Genomic DNA, 19,890 nt, shown 5'->3' with positions numbered 1-19,890 from the left:
GTGTATGTGTGTGTGTATTGTGTTGTAAGGTGATTTTCTGAATTGATTCCTTAGGACTGGGATCGTGTGGTTTCAGCAGCACAGGATCAATGATCAGGAAGAGAACAACCTGGGAGAGGGGGCTGCAGGGGAAGGGGCAACAGGAGACGGCAGGACGCGGTGGGGGTAGAGGAGACCTGTGTGCTGCAGGGGTCGGGGGCATAGGAGACTGCAGCGGGAGGGAGGAGGCTGTGGGCTGCAGGGGGGAGAGGAGGCTGTAAGCTGCAGGTGGGGTGGGGAAGAGGAGGCTATGGGCTGCAGGGGAATGCGGGGGGGAGAGAGGCGGTTGCTGGCCGCAGGGTGGTGTCGGGGGGGGGGAGGTGAGAGGAGGCAGTGGGTTGCAGCAGGGTTGGAGGGAAAGAGGGGGCTGCAGAGGAATCACCCGGCTTTAAAGGTTTCTCCAGCTCTGCCCCCTTTTTTCCCCATGGCCGGTACGTGGGCCCTATACTTAGGGTTGCCGGGTGACATCTCCAAAAATACTGGACACAATGGTGAAAGGTGTGTAGCCGAGTCCCTTACCCTGCATCCGGTGCGGGGGAGCTGTCAAATGGTTGGCTGGAGCTCCGCGCGATCAGGAGTGTGGGGGCGGCCATTTTGGTAATCGCGCATGCGCAATGCGGCGAGGTGCGCATGTGCAGTGTGAGGAGTGCGACGGCCATCTTAGGATGACTCCGCATATGCAGCCGCGGAACTACGAGTCTCAGAATCCCTAAAGGAAGGGACTGCCCTATGGAATAAGCCAATAGGATGCGAATAGTTGGGGGGATACAGGATATCCTCCGTGTGCAGGGGGCACGCGCGCCAGTCTGATAAATGCAACGAGGAGACAGGTAGTGTCCAGGGAGCAGCAGCTTCCTGGACTAAGCCTAGACCTCGCCCCCTAGGCCCGAGTTAGGCCCTGAGCCAAATCAAAGTCAGTGTTGTAGGGAAGGCCCCAGATTGGGACGCTTCCCATTATACTGGTGACTGTACTACTGTGCCTGTGGATGGACGTCCACGCGTCGCTCTGCAGCCCGAGACCAGGCCACAGTACTTTGGGACACTGTGTGAGACCCTCCAGCTGAAGCTCACACTACGAGGAGGATCGGACCCTTAGGAGATGGGGAATTGTGTCGGAGGCCCCGCTGCGTGGGACCCGCTCCAACACACTGCGCCAAGCAACACGTGGGTACTGGAGTACCCAGGCAGGTACCCAACGTGCACCTACATCCACAGGGGGTAGCGCTACCTCATATTTGGGTGGGATTGCTGGGACGGACACCAGGGGTTACTGGTGCCACAGCACCCTCAGTACTTTGGGGGAACCACTCAGTGTTTGGGGTCACGGCATTATACTGTTGGTACCAGATATTGTGTGTTATCTGTGGTTAATCTGTGTAAAGCTCAGTTATATACATTGTGTGTAGTATTGCTTACTGCTGGTGTATTGGTTCCTGTGAGGGGCTATCCTGCCATCGCTGGGAACCCTCATACGTGGAGGCGCTGCACGCAAGGAGACAAAGCTCACCCCAGGCTCCAAGAAGCGGAGGCTTAGGCCTTCTGTGAGCATCAGGTACAGCAGCACGCGCAGTTGCCTGCGTAGTTCCCTTAGGCTTAGGGAATGGGGGCTACTGGGGCGATGAGCTCAACACACACAAACACACTTCACATCGCTCCATGCTGTTTCCTCCTCTCCTTGGCCCCACCCACAGGCTCCTGACACAGCTTCTTGATTGGCTGCATTACCCAGCAGCAGCCAATCAGAATGGAGGAAGCTGCCGAGCCTGCAAGCAGCCGCCCTGCTCGGCGAAATGCCGGGCCCCCCCCAAGCCGATCAGGTCACTATGTTCAGAGAGGTAATACTGGTATACACATACACGCCTAGAGAGGTAATACTGGTATACACATACACGCCCAGAGAGGTAATACCGGTATACACCTACACGCCCAGAGAGGTAATACTGGTATACACATACACGCCCAGAGAGGTAATACCGGTATATACATACACGCCCAGAGAGGTAATACCGGTATACACATACACGCCCAGAGAGGTAATACCGGTATATACATACACGCCCAGAGAGGTAATACCGGTATACACATACACGCCCAGAGAGGTAATACCGGTATACACATACACGCCCAGAGAGGTAATACCGGTATACACATACACGCCCAGAGAGGTAATACCGGTATACACATACACGCCCAGAGAGGTAATACCGGTATACACATACACGCCCAGAGAGGTAATACCGATATACACATACACGCCCAGAGAAGTAATACCGGTATACACATACACGCCCAGAGAGGTAATACCGGTATACACATACACGCACAGAGAGGTAATACCGGTATATACACATACACACCCAGAGAGGTAATACCGGTATACACATACACGCCCAGAGAGGTAATACCGGTATACACATACACGCACAGAGAGGTAATACCGGTATACACATACACGCCCAGAGAGGTAATACCGGTATACACATACACGCCCAGAGAGGTAATACCGGTATACACATACACGCCCAGAGAGGTAATACCGGTATACACATACACGCCCAGAGAGGTAATACCGATATACACATACACGCCCAGAGAAGTAATACCGGTATACACATACACGCCCAGAGAGGTAATACCGGTATACACATACACGCACAGAGAGGTAATACCGGTATATACACATACACACCCAGAGAGGTAATACCGGTATACACATACACGCCCAGAGAGGTAATACCGGTATACACATACACGCACAGAGAGGTAATACCGGTATATACACATACACACCCAGAGAGGTAATACCGGTATACACATACACGCCCAGAGAGGTAATACCGGTATATACACATACACACCCAGAGAGGTAATACCGGTATACACATACACGCCCAGAGAGGTAATACCGGTATACGCATACACGCCTAGAGAGGTAATACTGGTGTAGCGGTCATGTAAAATGCCTACAGTCATCTCTCCTGCTGGCAGTAAGGCCTGGTAAGTGTGGGCATGCCAGCAGTAATCATGGAGGTTTTCCCTCACACCCTGGTGGGGTGCTCTGTGTATGGCTGGGACTGGTCACATGCTCTGACTCCATGGTTAGTGATGTCAGAGGTGTGTCAGCCTCAGAAGCTTACATAAGGCACAGCACTGTGTTCTAAAGAGAATTGCTGGAAAGTTCTACCTGAGTTGCTGTCTAGTTCAAGTCCAGTTGAGGAAGAGTTCTGTCAGTTATGATATAGTAACTCCATGGGAGGCTGTGTCCAGGGACCTGGCACAGGACAGTGATTCCTGCGGGAATAGTGAATCCCTGATCTAGGTGATATACCTATCTAAAGGGAGCACTGGCGAGATGAGCGGCTGAAGATACTCCTTGTGGAGGGCAGCTGCCCTGCCGTGTCAATAAAGATGAGTTCAGCCAGAAACCCTCTCGTGTATCTATCTGGAATGAGTGTACAGAGAGGAGCACCACGGAGGAGTTCCTCGCCAGGATCATCCCCTTGCGGACGCAGGGACCCTGGTGAGGTGGAGGCGCTGCACTGGAACTAGGTGAGACTCAGCACACTACCTCAGCTGCCTGTCTGGACGGGTCCTCCCCACACACCATCATGCGGGAGACTCAGGAGTCCTGTAGCCAACAGGTGCACCATCAGGCATATCTACACTGTAATGGGGTCCGGTTAGACCACAGGGGCCAATGTGAGATTGGGTGGGTCAGGCCGGGCCAGAAAAACCGTTACATTTGGAGGCGAGCTGCTGAGATCAGATCTGTCATCAGGACAGGCTTTTAGCTAGGTCACTTGGAAACAGGGAGAAGTGTCTGCTGCCACTTTGTGCTGCGTAGGGACGGACCTAGGGGTGGTCAGGGGGCTGACGGGATATTGTCAGTTCGCAGGGACAACCTAGGGGCCTGAAAGGAGTGAGGGGTCTGGAGCCGGGTTATAGCTGACCGAGTCACCTTGAGGCAGTGCTAGTTGGTAGGATGCCAGAAGGGATAGCCTGTTAACTTGGTCAGGAGTCCTGGAGAGGGTCTGCGCTAGGCTGACCAAGACAGGTAGACGCCCCAAGTACTGCATGGCAGAGCCAGCCAGAGTACCTAGCCCATTCCAGACACTCACCGTAGGGAGCACAGACTGGGAGGAAGGAGTCACAGCAGACACTGAGAGAGTGAGCCTAGCCTGAGGTAGTGCAACACTGGGTCACACCTAGATAAGGTACACATGTGGTGGTGCATCTGAGCTAATCTTTATTGTACCGGTGTGGTGGCTGCCCCGCAGAGTGGAGCCTCATGTACGACAACTGTTATGAGAGAGTGGAGGATCCGTGTGGCGCGGAGAACGTAAAATGGCGGACAGAGGCTGATGGGGAGGGCACCCGTGGCGTGCAACCCACTGAAGAGCAGACTGTCGCTGAATTATCATTAACGAATCTGCTCTGGAGCGGAGCGAAGGCCGTGGCTGCCCCGTTTTTATCCTGTCTGGGACAGCGAGGGGCCACCCTTGAAGAGTGTGAGGAAATTGTAATAATTGGGGGAGAACCCCGTGAGGAAAGCAAACAAATGGACTTTTTGGGTGTAAAAGTCAACCAAAATGGCGGTTCCCGCTTGCTAGGGACACCGCATGGGACAGTCATAGAAAATGTGGCTGGTGCAGGACTTGCAAAAAGCTGGCCGGGAATGGCGCGAACAGCAGAACCCCGCCCTGATGGGGGGCATGGCGCGAAAGCTATGGCTGCGCCGGGATGGACAGTGACTAACTCAGCCCCTGTGCTGAGTCAACCGCTTAGTCTATGGGACCCTCCCCTGATTTCTACCAGGGGGAGTGACTTTCAACTATGGCCTGTGGGAATGCACCCACTGGGCCCAGGGACTGATATCCAGACGGCGCCACTACAAAAAGTAGTTCCGGCCGTGGAAGAGCCGTGCAAAAAGGATGGTTATCTTGCACAGAGGGCGGCTGCCAGGAGAAGGCGGGAACTAGCCGCGGGAAAAGACCCCCACCCTTGTGCGGAAATTGGCGCGAAAACGCAGACCGCGCCCACCAGGACTGAGAGAGGTGCGGCCTTAATTAAGGGGCATGATATTCCCCTGTGGGACCCGCCCATTATTGCAACCCCTGGGGGCGGGTTCCAACTCTGTCAGAGAAGGGAGGAGCCGAAGCAGGGAGTGGCGGATCCAGCAACTTCCACCAGTCAGTTGCGAGGAACCACAGAGAAGGAGAGACCTATACAGGAAGTGACTCCTGTACAAAGAATGGCCTGCTCCTCCACTGTGGGCACTATGGTCTCCACCCAGCCCTACTCAGTGCCCGGCGGGGTGCTGGTGGTGAGGGTGGCCAATACTGAGACGGTGGTCGGGCTCTGCCTACAATGCGGGCTGCCCGGAGGCACGGTCAACACGGCGGCACGTTGCCCTCATTGCGGGACTTTGTATCTGTAGCCTATGCCCACGTTCATCCCAATACAGCCTGCTGACCCCCCGGTGGATGTGACACGGCGCTCTTCTGAGTCCCCGGGCGCGCTGTGGATCAACCGCGCGAGTCCCGGAGACAGGGGACTGGAGCCGGTCAAGTCGGCTGGGTCACTGGCCATTGAGGCGGCTGGATTAAACCCCGCGACAGGGGCAAAGAGACTTTCACCCCGCCCCGAGACCCCTAGGTCGGGGCGAGGGGACTACTCTGATGAGGACCTCCGTGAGCTGGCGGTAGCGAAAACGGAGCGGAAAAGACAGACGGGAAGAACGACACCCCGTGGGGTGAGTGGCAGGACGTCCCCCGCAGATCGGCGATCCGACCGACGGAGTCCCGCCATCCCAGGACCTGGCGGAGATGGGAGAGAGACGCCTACACCCCTGCGGACGGGTAAGCCAAGCAGTGCTATTACTTACCTGGTTGCAGCAGACGGCATAGAGCTGGAAGGGCCGCGCCAGGCCTCAGGCGCACGTGGAGGGACGGCATCACTTCCGGTGGCGACGGCGGAGCAACCGGATGTCGTCGTGGAAGAAGAGATCCCGCATGGGGGTCCCACGCAAGATGGCGACGCTTCCGGTTCCGGGGAGGACGTCACTTCCGGTGGCGGCGGCGGAACCCAGGAAGGGGAAGCAGCGACGCTTCGGCGATTGGGGGAAGGTCCCCGACCGCTCGTATTGCCCAGAAATTGGAGAGACGATCTCAGGACTGAGGAGGGTGAGACATCATCCTTGGACCGGTCCACGGACAGTCAAGAGCGGGTCGTAACCCCGTGGGGTCCCGATCCGTGCCCCTATACCCAACCCCATGCCCTAGCTAATGCCCCTACCCCTATCACACGGTCACCGGGTTCACCGCCCAGCTTGGAACTTGTGGACATACCTTTGGGGGGGGAGGAAAAACGGACTGGGGAGAGGCAGCTCAGTGGAGCTACGGAAGTTGATTCACGGGGAGGGGGAGAATTGAGGGTGGCGGATACAGCACCCCAACCGGCAGTAAAGGCTCCGGGGTCCTCGAGGTGGTTCAACTCGCGATCCACAAGGTCGTCAGGGGTATTTTCATTTGACGACGACCGGGAACCAGGGCCTAATCCCTTTAAGGAGACCCGGTGGTGGGCTCCACTATTTGAGGGGTACTCCGCATGGATGGACCGTACTCGGTTCCTCATCCGGCGGGAGGACGTGGTGGATTTCTGGTGGAGGGAGGGAGAGTTTACACCCGAGCAGAGGGATAGGGAATTACAGGAGAGGTGGTTCCAACTGGAGCGTAGAGACATAGCGCCCATGGGTCCTGACACTCTGTCAGACCCAGTAGATTCTGATGAGCCCCTATCATGGGTGTTACCTGGAAGGGCAGGTAGTGCTGATCTGATCAGGGTCAGTAGGGCGGAGAGGGCTATAATAGTCAAGTATAAAAAATCCCATGGGTTGGAGTATCCCTATGTTCCGGAGCCCCTGATGGATGAAATTGAGGACAATAGGGAAAAGTGGCTCCAAGAGACTATAGAGCTGTATTTAGTCAATAGGGGGAGCGCCATTGTAGGTAAGAAGGCGGAAGAAAGGATAGACACCCTGATGCGAGTGTGGAGCATAGGGAGAAATGTTCACAAACATAGGGTGACCTATATGCCAGAGAGAGGATCGCCTAGGCATTACTATGTCACGGTCCTGGATATGGGTAACCGGGAAGTGAGGAAACCTGACCCAGATCACTATTATTAAGGGGGTACTGAGACATTACGCGGGTTCGTGGCTGCTGGTCGGGGCGGGCTTGGCGGAATGTACTGAAGTCATGTTTACAATATGCTGAAAATTTGTATGGATGTTAACCTAATTATGTTTCTGTTGCAGTGCTTCCTGGCAAGAGGTATCTAAATTTAGGTCCCAGCGAGGTCGATGGGATTCACCAGGGGGAGAATGTAGCGGTCATGTAAAATGCCTACAGTCATCTCTCCTGCTGGCAGTAAGGCCTGGTAAGTGTGGGCATGCCAGCAGTAATCATGGAGGTTTTCCCTCACACCCTGGTGGGGTGCTCTGTGTATGGCTGGGACTGGTCACATGCTCTGATTCCATGGTTAGTGATGTCAGAGGTGTGTCAGCCTCAGAAGCTTACATAAGGCACAGCACTGTGTTGCAAAGTTAGTTGCTGGAAAGTTCTACCTGAGTTGCTGTCTAGTTCAAGTCCAGTTGAGGAAGAGTTCTGTCAGTTATGATATAGTAACTCCATGGGAGGCTGTGTCCAGGGACCTGGCACAGGACAGTGATTCCTGCGGGAATAGTGAATCCCTGATCTAGGTGATATACCTATCTAAAGGGAGCACTGGCGAGATGAGCGGCTGAAGATACTACATGTGGAGGGCAGCTGCCCTGCCGAGTCAATAAAGATGAGTTCAGCCAGAAACCCTCTCGTGTATCTATCTGGAATGAGTGTACAGAGAGGAGCACCACGGAGGAGTTCCTCGCCAGGATCATCCCCTTGCGGACGCAGGGACCCTGGTGAGGTGGAGGCGCTGCACTGGAACTAGGTGAGACTCAGCACACTACCTCAGCTGCCTGTCTGGACGGGTCCTCCCCACACACCATCATGCGGGAGACTCAGGAGTCCTGTAGCCAACAGGTGCACCATCAGGCATATCTACACTGTAATGGGGTCCGGTTAGACCACAGGGGCCAATGTGAGATTGGGTGGGTCAGGCCGGGCCAGAAAAACCGTTACACTGGTATACTCATACACGCCCAGAGAGGTAATACCGGTATATACATACACGCCCAGAGAGGTAATACCAGTATACACATGCATGCGCAGAGAGGTAATACCGGTATACACATACACACCCAGAGAGGTAATACCGGTATACACATACACGCCCAGAGAGGTAATACCGGTATGCACGTACATGCCCAGAGAGGTAATACCGGTATACACATACACGCCCAGAGAGGTAATACCGGTATACACATACACGTCCAGAGAGGTAATACCGGTATACTCATATACGCCCAGAGAGGTAATACCGGTATACACATACACGCCCAGAGAGGTAATACCGGTATACACATACACACCCAGAGAGGTAATACCGGTATATACATACACGCCCAGAGAGGTAATACCGGTATACACATACACGCCCAGAGAGGTAATACCGGTATACTCATATACGCCCAGAGAGGTAATACCGGTATACACATACACGCCCAGAGAGGTAATACCGGTATACACATACACACCCAGAGAGGTAATACCGGTATACACATACACGCCCAGAGAGGTAATACCGGTATACACATACACACCCAGAGAGGTAATACCGGTATACAAATACACACCCAGAGAGGTAATACCGGTATACACGTACACGGCCAGAGAGGTAACACCGGTATACACATACACGTCCAGAGAGGTAACACCGGTATACACATACACGCCCAGAGAGGTAATACCGGTATACACATACACGCCCAGAGAGGTAAAACCGGTATACACATACACACCCAGAGAGGTAATACCGGTATACACATACAGTACACGCCCAGAGAGGTAACACCGGTATACACATACACGCCCAGAGAGGTAATACCGGTATACACATACACGCCCAGAGAGGTAATACCGGTATACACATACACACCCAGAGAGGTAATACCGGTATACACGTACACGCCCAGAGAGGTAACACCGGTATACACATACACGCCCAGAGAGGTAATACCGGTATACACATACACGCCCAGAGAGGTAATACCGGTATACACATACACACCCAGAGAGGTAATACCGGTATACACGTACACGCCCAGAGAGGTAATACCGGTATACACATACACGCCCAGAGAGGTAATACCGGTATACACATACACGCACAGAGAGGTAATACCGGTATACACATACACACCCAGAGAGGTAATACCGGTATACACACACACGCCCAGAGAGGTAATACCGGTATACACATACATGCCCAGAGAGGTAATACCGGTATACACATACACGCCCAGAGAGGTAATACCGGTATACACATACACGCCCAGAGAGGTAATACCGGTATACACATACACGCCCAGAGAGGTAATACCGGTATACACATACAAGCCCAGAGAGGTAATACCGGTATACACATACACGCCCAGAGAGGTAATACCGGTATACACATACACGCACAGAGAGGTAATACCGGTATACACATACACGCCCAGAGAGGTAATACCGGTATACACATACACGCCCAGAGAGGTAATACCGGTATACACATACACGCCAAGAGAGGTAATACCGGTATACACATACACGCGCAGAGAGGTAATACCGGTATACACATACACGCGCAGAGAGGTAATACCGGTATACACATACACGCACAGAGAGGTAATACCGGTATACACATACACGCCCAGAGAGGTAATACCGGTATACACATACACGCCCAGAGAGGTAATACCTGTATACACATACACACCCAGAGAGGTAATACCGGTATACACATACACGCCCAGAGAGGTAATACCGGTATACACATACACGCCCAGAGAGGTAACACCGGTATACACATACACGCCCAGAGAGGTAATACCGGTATACACATACACGCCCAGAGAGGTAATACCGGTATACACATACACGCCCAGAGAGGTAATACCGGTATACACATACACACCCAGAGAGGTAATACCGGTATACACATACACACCCAGAGAGGTAATACAGGTATACACACACACGCCCAGAGAGGTAATACCGGTATACACACACACGCCCAGAGAGGTAATACCGGTATACACACACGCCCAGAGAGGTAATACCGGTATACACACACACGCCCAGAGAGGTAATACCGGTATACACACACGCCCAGAGAGGTAATACCGGTATACACACACACGCCCAGAGAGGTAATACCGGTATACACATACACGCCCAGAGAGGTAATACCGGTATACACATACACGCGCAGAGAGGTAATACCGGTATACACATACACGCACAGAGAGGTAATACCGGTATACACATACACGCCCAGAGAGGTAATACCGGTATACACATACACGCCCAGAGAGGTAATACCTGTATACACATACACACCCAGAGAGGTAATACCGGTATACACATACACGCCCAGAGAGGTAATACCGGTATACACATACACGCCCAGAGAGGTAACACCGGTATACACATACACGCCCAGAGAGGTAATACCGGTATACACATACACGCCCAGAGAGGTAATACCGGTATACACATACACGCCCAGAGAGGTAATACCGGTATACACATACACGCCCAGAGAGGTAATACCGGTATACACATACACACCCAGAGAGGTAATACCGGTATACACATACACGCCCAGAGAGGTAATACCGGTATACACACACACGCCCAGAGAGGTAATACCGGTATACACATACACGCCCAGAGAGGTAATAACGGTATACACATACACGCCCAGAGAGGTAATACCGGTATACACATACACGCCCAGAGAGGTAATACCGGTATACACATACACGCCCAGAGAGGTAATACCGGTATACACATACACACCCAGAGAGGTAATACCGGTATACACATACAAGCCCAGAGAGGTAATACCGGTATACACATACACGCCCAGAGAGGTAATACCGATATACACATACACGCCCAGAGAGGTAATACCGGTATACACATACACGCCCAGAGAGGTAATACCGGTATACACATACACGCCCAGAGAGGTAATACCGGTATACACATACACGCCCAGAGAGGTAATACCGGTATACACATACACGCCCAGAGAGGTAATACCGGTATACACATACACGCCCAGAGAGGTAATACCGGTATACACATACACGCCCAGAGAGGTAATACCGGCATACACATACACGCCCAGAGAGGTAATACCGGCATACACATACACGCCCAGAGAGGTAATACCGGTATACACATACACGCCCAGAGAGGTAATACCGGTATATACATACACGCCCAGAGAGGTAATACCGGTATACACATACACGCCCAGAGAGGTAATACCGGTATACACATACACGCCCAGAGAGGTAATATCGGTATACACATACACGCCGAGAGGGGTAATACCGGTATACACATACACACCCAGAGAGGTAATACCGGTATACACATACACGCCCAGAGAGGTAATACCGGTATACACATACATGCCCAGAGAGGTAATACCGGTATACACATACACGCCGAGAGGGGTAATACCAGTATACACATACACGCCCAGAGAGGTAATACCAGTATATACATACACGTCTTCTTTCCCAATATGCTGCTGGCCCCTCACTCACTGAAAGGCTGAAGAACCGCACAAACAGCCGGAGAATAAAGCGCTTGTCCTTTAACTTGCATAGGATCCGGATTTCCTGATAACATACACAGCGTCACAACGCCCTCTCCTCTCCCTTATCTCCCCTCTCCTCTCCCTTATCTCCCCTCTCCTCTCCCTTATCTCCCCTGTCCCTTTCTTTTCTTGCTGCTTCGGGTCTCCCTAAGACACCGTAATACTGAGAAGGTAACCCTAACTGGTGTTGTAGACGGTACCTGTTCAGATGAGGGTCCTTCTGACTCCCGAGAAGATCAGACTCTGCTCTTTGTCCGACACGATGCCAAGCGCACACTCTAATCCTGTGTCACACTCAAACTGAAAGTGAAAGGAACATCTGATCGTTAAACCACGTAACTAGTGCAGACCCTCACTGTCCCATGCACAGCACTGCCCCCTGAGGCACACACACCACATGCACAGTAACACACGTATGTCTATTGTATGTCTTTATTTATATAGACCCAAAAGTGTACTCAGCGCTTCACAAAGAATACAGTACGGGCAATTATAATAATACAATAAGTGCAGCAAAAATCAGACAATGGGATAGGAAATCCCTGCCCCGAAGAGCTTACAATCTAAGAGGTTTGAGAGGAAACTTACAGAGACAGCAGGTGAGGGAATAAGTGCTGTAGATGGGTGTGCTTGGCCACAATGGGTGGTATAAGTGACTGTGGGTGGTACAATAGCCATGAGGGCAGCTATTGGGATGCTGGATTTGTGGTGCGAGTTTTAAGGTTAGTCAGTGTTAGATGAAAAGGTTAACACCAGTTACAGGGGAAGAGGTGGCAGGGAGGGGGGGTGAGTGCAGGGAGGTGTGGGTGAGTGCAGGAAGGTGTGGGTGAGAGTGGGAGGCAGGGAGGGGGGGTGAGTGCAGGAAGGCGTGGGTGAGAGCAGGGAGGCGTGGGTGAGAGCAGGGAGGTGTGGGTGAGAGCAGGGAGGTGTGGGTGAGTGCAGGAAGGCGTGGGTGAGAGTGGGAGGCAGGGAGGGGGGGTGAGTGCAGGAAGGCGTGGGTGAGAGTGGGAGGCAGGGAGGGGTGGGTGAGAGCAGGGAGGCGTGGGTGAGAGCAGGGAGGTGTGGGTGAGTGCAGGGAGGGGTGGGTGAGAGCAGGGAGGCGTGGGTGAGAGCAGGGAGGGGTGGGTGAGAGCAGGGAGGCGTGGGTGAGAGCAGGGAGGTGTGGGTGAGTGCAGGAAGGCGTGGGTGAGAGTGGGAGGCAGGGAGGGGTGGGTGAGAGCAGGGAGGCGTGGGTGAGAGTGGGAGGCAGGGGGGGGTGGGTGAGAGCAGGGAGGCGTGGGTGAGAGTGGGAGGCAGGGAGGTGTGGGTGAGATCAGGTGTGTATGTCTGGCTTCAGGCTTAGGGGAGATCCCCAGCAGCAGGAAGGAGTAGATAGAGGGTGTGAATAGAGGATGTGGGGGTGCTTTTTATTGAGGGGTAAAGAAGATGGAGATATATGAATAGAGTTGGAGACATGGGGCTGGTAGAAAGAAATGTGTCTTTTGAAAAGAAGCGAGGTCGGAGCGAATATAAGTAGTAGCAGCCGCATGGCAGCCGTATCTTCTGCTTCTGCATGTCCTGCATGAAACTAGATGCAAAGCTCGCAGGGGAAGGGTTTGTCCTCTTCAAGAGTTAAACACGGAAACATGTTATCGTCATTGGGTGTTTCCATGTCATAGTTCCCGAGCAGTTTAACCCCATAACCCCAGAGACACACGCACACAGGAACCTCACCTACTCACAAGGTTTATTCATTAAACTGAACACGGTAATCACACATGTCGTGCGTCTTGCACAGTTAGCCGAAGCGCTTTCACCACTTGGACATTTGACTGTTGAAGGTAATCTTAACATTAAACCCTCACCTTAACCCCTAACCCTAACAACCCTCACCTTAACCCCTAACCCTAAAAACCCTAACCTTAACCCCTAACCCTAAAAACCTCACCTTAACCCCTAACCCTAAAAACCCTAACCTTAACCCCTAACCCTAAAAACCTTAACCTTAACCCCTAACCCTAAAAACCTCACCTTAACCCCTAACCCTAGCAACCCTCCCCTTTACCCCTAACCCTAACCTTACCACCCCTTAACCCTAACCCCAACAACCCTAATCCTAAAAACCCTCACCTTAACCCCTAACAACCCTCACCTTAACCCCTAACAACCCTCACTTTTACCCCTAACCCTAACAACCCTCACCTTAACCCCTAACAACCCTCACCTTTACCCCTAACCCTAAAAACTCTCACCTTAACCCTAACCCTTAAAACCCTAACCTTAACCCCTAACCCTAATAACTCTCACCTTAACCCTAAAAATCCTAACCTTAACCCCTAACCCTAAAAACTCTCACCTTAACCCTAAAAATCCTAACCTTAACCCCTAACCCTAAAAACTCTCACCTTAACCCTAAAAATCCTAACCTTAACCCCTAACCCTAAGAACACTAACCTTACCCCTAAACCGTATCTCGGGGGTGAAATGGCCGTGGCTAGTTTCCACCTGCCGTCTTGTACTTACCTGCGTGTTCTGTTCCGGAGATCACACATGCACTGTATGTATTTTTATGGGATTGTACCTTTAAGTTAGTTACTGTAAACTGTATTAAAAGGGTTACTTCTCTTACAGTATGTGATGACGCCTCACCCATATCTGGTGTAGCCTAGCCCCCCGGCCGCTATCCTTCTTTTGGGCCCTCACAGCATAAGTCCTGTTAGGTTACAGGCTCTGTGAGGGACAAGCTCTTGCATAAGGCCTAGCCTGTTGCTGCAGCCTGGATGCATTGTTACTGTATCCAGGGGCGGGCCTAGCAACAACCTGAGAGTGTCATCCCTGGTAGGATACTGGCTGGGTCACATGCAACAGATGTGATGTCTGTCAGTATCAGACCTGCCCTGTTATGGGGCAAGGTTACAAGCCACGCCCTGGGAATAGAAACTGACACTCTCCCAGAAGTCAGGGAGCCTGTCTCCCCTACCCCTGCGGACGGGGAGAATGTATTACCATAGGTAACATTAGGGGTAAAGGAGTTGGATGGGGCCTACAGGGCATTCTGAAAAGGGAGTGTGGCTCTAGGACTGTCACTGCTGGGAACCTGACTATGAATAAAGACAATTGGCTCATCTGCTTTACATAGCAGTTACTGAGCCCCTACCAATTTTCCAATTAGTGCAGGTATATTACACCCCAGTGTCAGTCTGGACATCACGCTCCATTGAATGGTAGGTGAATGTGTAAGGCTGACAGGGTAGGGTGACCATTCGTCCTGGTTTTGCCGGGACAGTCCCGTTTTTTTCTGGGCTGTACCGGGTGACGGTCCATCCCGGAAATGTCCCGGGTTTTGCCCCTGGTGACTGGTCCCGTGCGCGAGGCAGCGGCGGTGCGCGGGGGCGGCAGCATGAGGAGGATGCAGCGGCCGTGAGTATTTTTTTTTTCCAATAGCAGAATGCCGGGGGCGGGGCTTTAGAGTAGAAGCAGGGGATTGGATGGAGATCGGGGTATGCCAGGTGCGGGGCTTAGTATCGGGGGCGTATGTAGTGAGTTGAAGAGTGGTGTGTGTGTGTGTGTGTGTGTGTGTGTGTTTTGTTTCACCAGAAGGAAGGCTCTCAGCTGGCAACTGAAACTGCCGGCAGACTGGAAAAAAGCCTCACAACTTCTGGCTCCGTACAGTGGCACTACACTCACCGGTAAGCCCCATGACGCCTGTGTGTGTCCCTCCCAGTGTGTGTGTCTGCCCCCCTCCCAGTGTGTGTGTGTATGTGTCAATGCCCCCCTCCCAATCTGTGTGTGTGTGACTGCCCCCCTCCCAGTGTGTGTGTGTGTGTGTGTGTGTGTGTGTGTGTGTGTGTGTGTGTGTGTGTGTGTGTGTGTGTGTGTGTGTGTGTGTGTGTGTGTGTGTGTGTGTGTGTGTGTGTGTGTGTGTGTGTGACTGTCCCCCTCCCAGTCTGTGTGTGACTGCTCCCTCCCAGTCTGTGTGTGTGTGTCTGCCCCCCTCCCATTGTGTGTGTGTGTGTGTGTGTGTGTGTGTGTGTGTGTGTGTGTGTGTGTGTGTGTGTGTGTGTGTGTGTGTGTGTGTGTGTGTGTGTGTGTGTGTCTGCCCCCCCTCCCAGTCTGTGTGTGACTGCCCCCCCCCTGTGTGTGTGACTGCTCCCTCCCAGTGTCTGTGTGTATCAGTGACAGTGTGTATACAGACACCAACCCAGTCACCCACGTATCAGTCAAATGTGTCAGTCACCCACCCAAGTGTCAGGCAGTCACCCACCCACCCAAGTGTCAGGCAGTCACCCACCCAAGTGTTAGGCAGTCAAAGTGTCAGGCAGTCACCCACCCAAGTGTCAGGCAGTCACCCACCCAGGTGTCAGGCACTAACCCAGCCAAGTGTCAGGCAGTCAAAAGTGTCATGCAGTCACCCACCCAAGTGTCAGGCAGTCACCCACCCATCCAAGTGTCAGGCAGTCACCCACCCACCCAAGTGTCAGGCAGTCACCCACCCAAGTGTCAGGCAGTCACCCACCCAAGTGTCAGGCAGTCACCCACGCACCCAAGTGTCAGGCAGTCACCCACGCACCCAAGTGTCAGGCAGTCACCCACCCACCCACCCACCCAAGTGTCAGGCAGTCACCCACCCAAGTGTCAGGCAGTCACCCACCCACCCACCCAAGTGTCAGGCAGTCACCCACCCACCCAAGTGTCAGGCAGTCACCCACCTACCCAAGTGTCAGGCAGTCACCCACCCACCCAAGTGTCAGGCAGTCACCCACCCACCCAGGTGTCAGGCACTAACCCAGCCAAGTGTCAGGCAGTCAAAAGTGTCATGCAGTCACCCACCCAAGTGTCAGGCAGTCACCCACCCATCCAAGTGTCAGGCAGTCACCCACCCACCCAAGTGTCAGGCAGTCACCCACCCAAGTGTCAGGCAGTCACCCACCCAAGTGTCAGGCAGTCACCCACGCACCCAAGTGTCAGGCAGTCACCCACCCACCCAAGTGTTAGGCAGTCAAAGTGTCAGGCAGTCACCCACCCAAGTGTCAGGCAGTCACCCACCCACCCAGGTGTCAGGCACTAACCCAGCCAAGTGTCAGGCAGTCAAAAGTGTCATGCAGTCACCCACCCAAGTGTCAGGCAGTCACCTACCCATCCAAGTGTCAGGCAGTCACCCACCCACCCAAGTGTCAGGCAGTCACCCACCCAAGTGTCAGGCAGTCACCCACCCAAGTGTCAGGCAGTCACCCACGCACCCGTGTCAGGCAGTCACCCACGCACCCAAGTGTCAGGCAGTCACCCACCCACCCACCCAAGTGTCAGGCAGTCACCCACCCAAGTGTCAGGCAGTCACCCACCCACCCAAGTGTCAGGCAGTCACCCACCCACCCAAGTGTCAGGCAGTCACCCAAAAGTGTCAGGCAGTCACCCACCCACCCAAGTGTCATGCAGTCAGTCACCCACCCAAGTGTCAGGCAGTCATCCACCCACCCACCCATCAAGTGTCAGGCAGTCATCCACCCACCCACGCACCCAAGTGTCAGGCAGTCACCCACCCACCCAAGTGTCAGGCAGTCACCCACCCACCCAAGTGTCAGGCAGTCAATCCTCTCTCTCTCTCTATCTCTGTCTGTCTGTCTCTCTCTCTGTCTCTCTCTCTGTCTCCCTCTCTCTCTCTGTCTCCCTCTCTCTCTGTCTCCATCTCTCTCGGTCTCTGTCTCCCTCTTTCTCTCTCTGTGTCTCCCTCTCTCTCTCCCTGTCTCTCTCTCGGTCTCTGTCATTTGTCTCTGTCCTCTCTGTTCTGTCTCTCATCTGTCTGTCATCTGTCTCTCATCTGTCATCTGTCTCTCTCTCTGTCTCTCTGTTCTGTCATCCTGTCTCTCTGTCCCCCTGTCACTGTCTCTCTGTCCTCCTGTCACTGTCTCTCTGTCTCTCTCTGTCACTGTCTCTCTGTCTCTCTCTCTGTCACTGTCTCTCTGTCTCTCTCTGGCACTGTCTCTCTCTCTCTGGCACTGTCTCTCTCACTCTGGCACTCTCTCTCTCTCTGGCACTCTCTCTCTCTCTGGCACTCTCTCTCTCTCTCTGGCACTGTCTCTCTCTCTCACTGTCGCTCTCTCACTGTCTCTGTCACTGTCTCTCTCTCTCACTGTCTCTCTGTCAGTTTCTCTGTCTCTCTCTGTCACTGTCTCTCTCTCTCTCTCTGTCTCTCTCTCTCTGTCACTGTCAATCTCTCTCTCTGTCTCTCTCTCTCTGTCACTGTCAATCTCTCTCTCTGTCACTGTCAATCTCTCTCTCTCTCTGTCACTGTCAGTCTCTCTCTCTGTCACTGTCAGTCTCTCTCTCTGTCACTGTCAGTCTCTCTCTCTGTCACTGTCTCTCTCTCTGTCACTGTCTCTCTCTCTGTCACTGTCTCTCTCTGTCACTGTCTCTTTCTGTCACTGTCTCTCTGTCTGTCTCTGTCTCTGTCTGTCTCTGTCTCTCTGTCTCTCTGTCTCTCTCTCTGTGTGTGTGTCTCACTCTCTCTGTGTCTCACTCTCTCTGTGTCTCACTCAGTCTGTCACCCACTCTCTCGGTCTTATCTTAACTGCCATATACCTACACCAAAATAACCTACCCTGCTTTCTTCCAGATCTGACTCTCAAGTTTCACGCGGGAGACATTGGAAGACAGGTAGGGAACACCTCCCCTCCAGTATAGTACCTTGAGGGACTGCGGATCAGGTAAGATCCCAGGCGGGATTGCTGCTTTAGAAATTGTGAAGAGGGGGCATCCAGACACTGGTTAATGGGTTCAGAATCATTCACATCTGGCTTTTTTTTGTTCGATTAGTGAGGCCATCCGACACACACACACACACACACACACACACACACACACACACACACACGCGTAACTATGTAACAAGGACTAATGGTAGTAAAGTATAAGTGTAATACAATAAATAAACTGTTATGTAAAAAAATAAACATTGTGTGTCCCGGTTTTTCATTTTCAAAATCTGGTCACCGTAAGAGAGACAGACACGGAGAGAGCGTCCTGTTACAGAGAGAGAGACACAGAGAGAGCATCCTGTTACAGAGAGAGACACAGAGAGAGCGTCCTGTTACAGAGAGAGAGACACAGAGAGAGCGTCCTGTTACAGAGAGAGAGACACAGAGAGAGTGTCCTGTTACAGAGCGAGAGACACAGAGAGAGCGTCGTGTTATAAAGAGACAGGCACACACAGAGAGAGTGTCCTGTTACAGAGACAGGCACACTGAGAGAGCGTCCTGTTACAGAGAGACAGACACGGAGAGAGCGTCCTGTTACAGAGAGACAGACACACAGAGAGAGAGTGTCCTGTTTCACAAAAAAGATCCCATGACTCTTAGAATCATGGGGATCGAGTACATTTCCCCATTAACTATGGGAGGTGACCATTTCAAAGTGCTTTGTAGACAGGAGACTTATTGGATCTACTGGTTCGCCCCGATGGGTTCAATGACTCCCTAGATATGAGCGCTATTGTATGACTAGTTCTATCCTCTCTTGGTTCTCAAATCCTTGTTAGTGACTATATTTAGTCACTATGGCCCTTTCTGCTATCTGACCTCTCTTGTCATGGAACAAGAATTACATTTCTGACTCACCCCCCCCCCCCCCTCTCTCCTTTGCAGCTTCTGCCTGTCAAATCTTATTCCCAGCTGCATGGAGTTTGCACACACATACTGTGCCTGTGTAACTTGCAACAATGTTGCATTTCTTGCCTCTGGGCACGGAATCAGTGAACTGCTACTGCAGTTTCTGAGATCCTCGCCAGAATGGGCTAGTCTGCCCCACCTTCTGTTTGGTCTAGATAGTCTGTCCCAAGGCTATTCCTTTTACCCACACTGCCCCTCACTTCCTTTTCCACCCTGGAGACAGTGAGTACAGCACCCTTCTATGTAATCTCCCTCGGTGAGGCCATTTATTTTTACCTGTTTCCAACTATAAATCACCACTACACACAATTCACAAGAACCTGTATTCTGCTGCTTTTCCCAATAAAGTGGAGGAAATATTATAGGACTTGGAGTGATTTTAAAAGGG

The 19,890-nt window shown here is 52.7% G+C and overlaps 1 protein-coding gene across 4 annotated transcripts in view; it reads right to left on the bottom strand.

The window, feature by feature from the left end:
- LOC142463613 (uncharacterized) overlaps positions 1-12,194 on the bottom strand; it is a 30,979-nt gene extending 18,785 nt beyond the window's left edge. For 2 of the 4 annotated variants that reach the window (XM_075566572.1, XM_075566573.1), the window contains exon 1: positions 12,060-12,194. The gene's annotated coding sequence lies outside the window, so the exon portion shown is untranslated. Of the gene's footprint in view, positions 1-11,767; positions 11,848-12,059 lie in introns of those variants that run through there. The other 2 variants (XM_075566569.1, XM_075566570.1) reach the window with 2 other exon arrangements.
- Positions 12,195-19,890: the final 7,696 nt, after the last annotated feature.

This window comes from Ascaphus truei, chromosome 11 (genome assembly GCF_040206685.1).
Source record: "Ascaphus truei isolate aAscTru1 chromosome 11, aAscTru1.hap1, whole genome shotgun sequence".
Taxonomy (NCBI): domain Eukaryota; kingdom Metazoa; phylum Chordata; class Amphibia; order Anura; family Ascaphidae; genus Ascaphus; species Ascaphus truei.
Note: the sequence above shows the minus strand (reverse complement) of the source record. Positions and strands in the feature narration are given on the sequence as shown.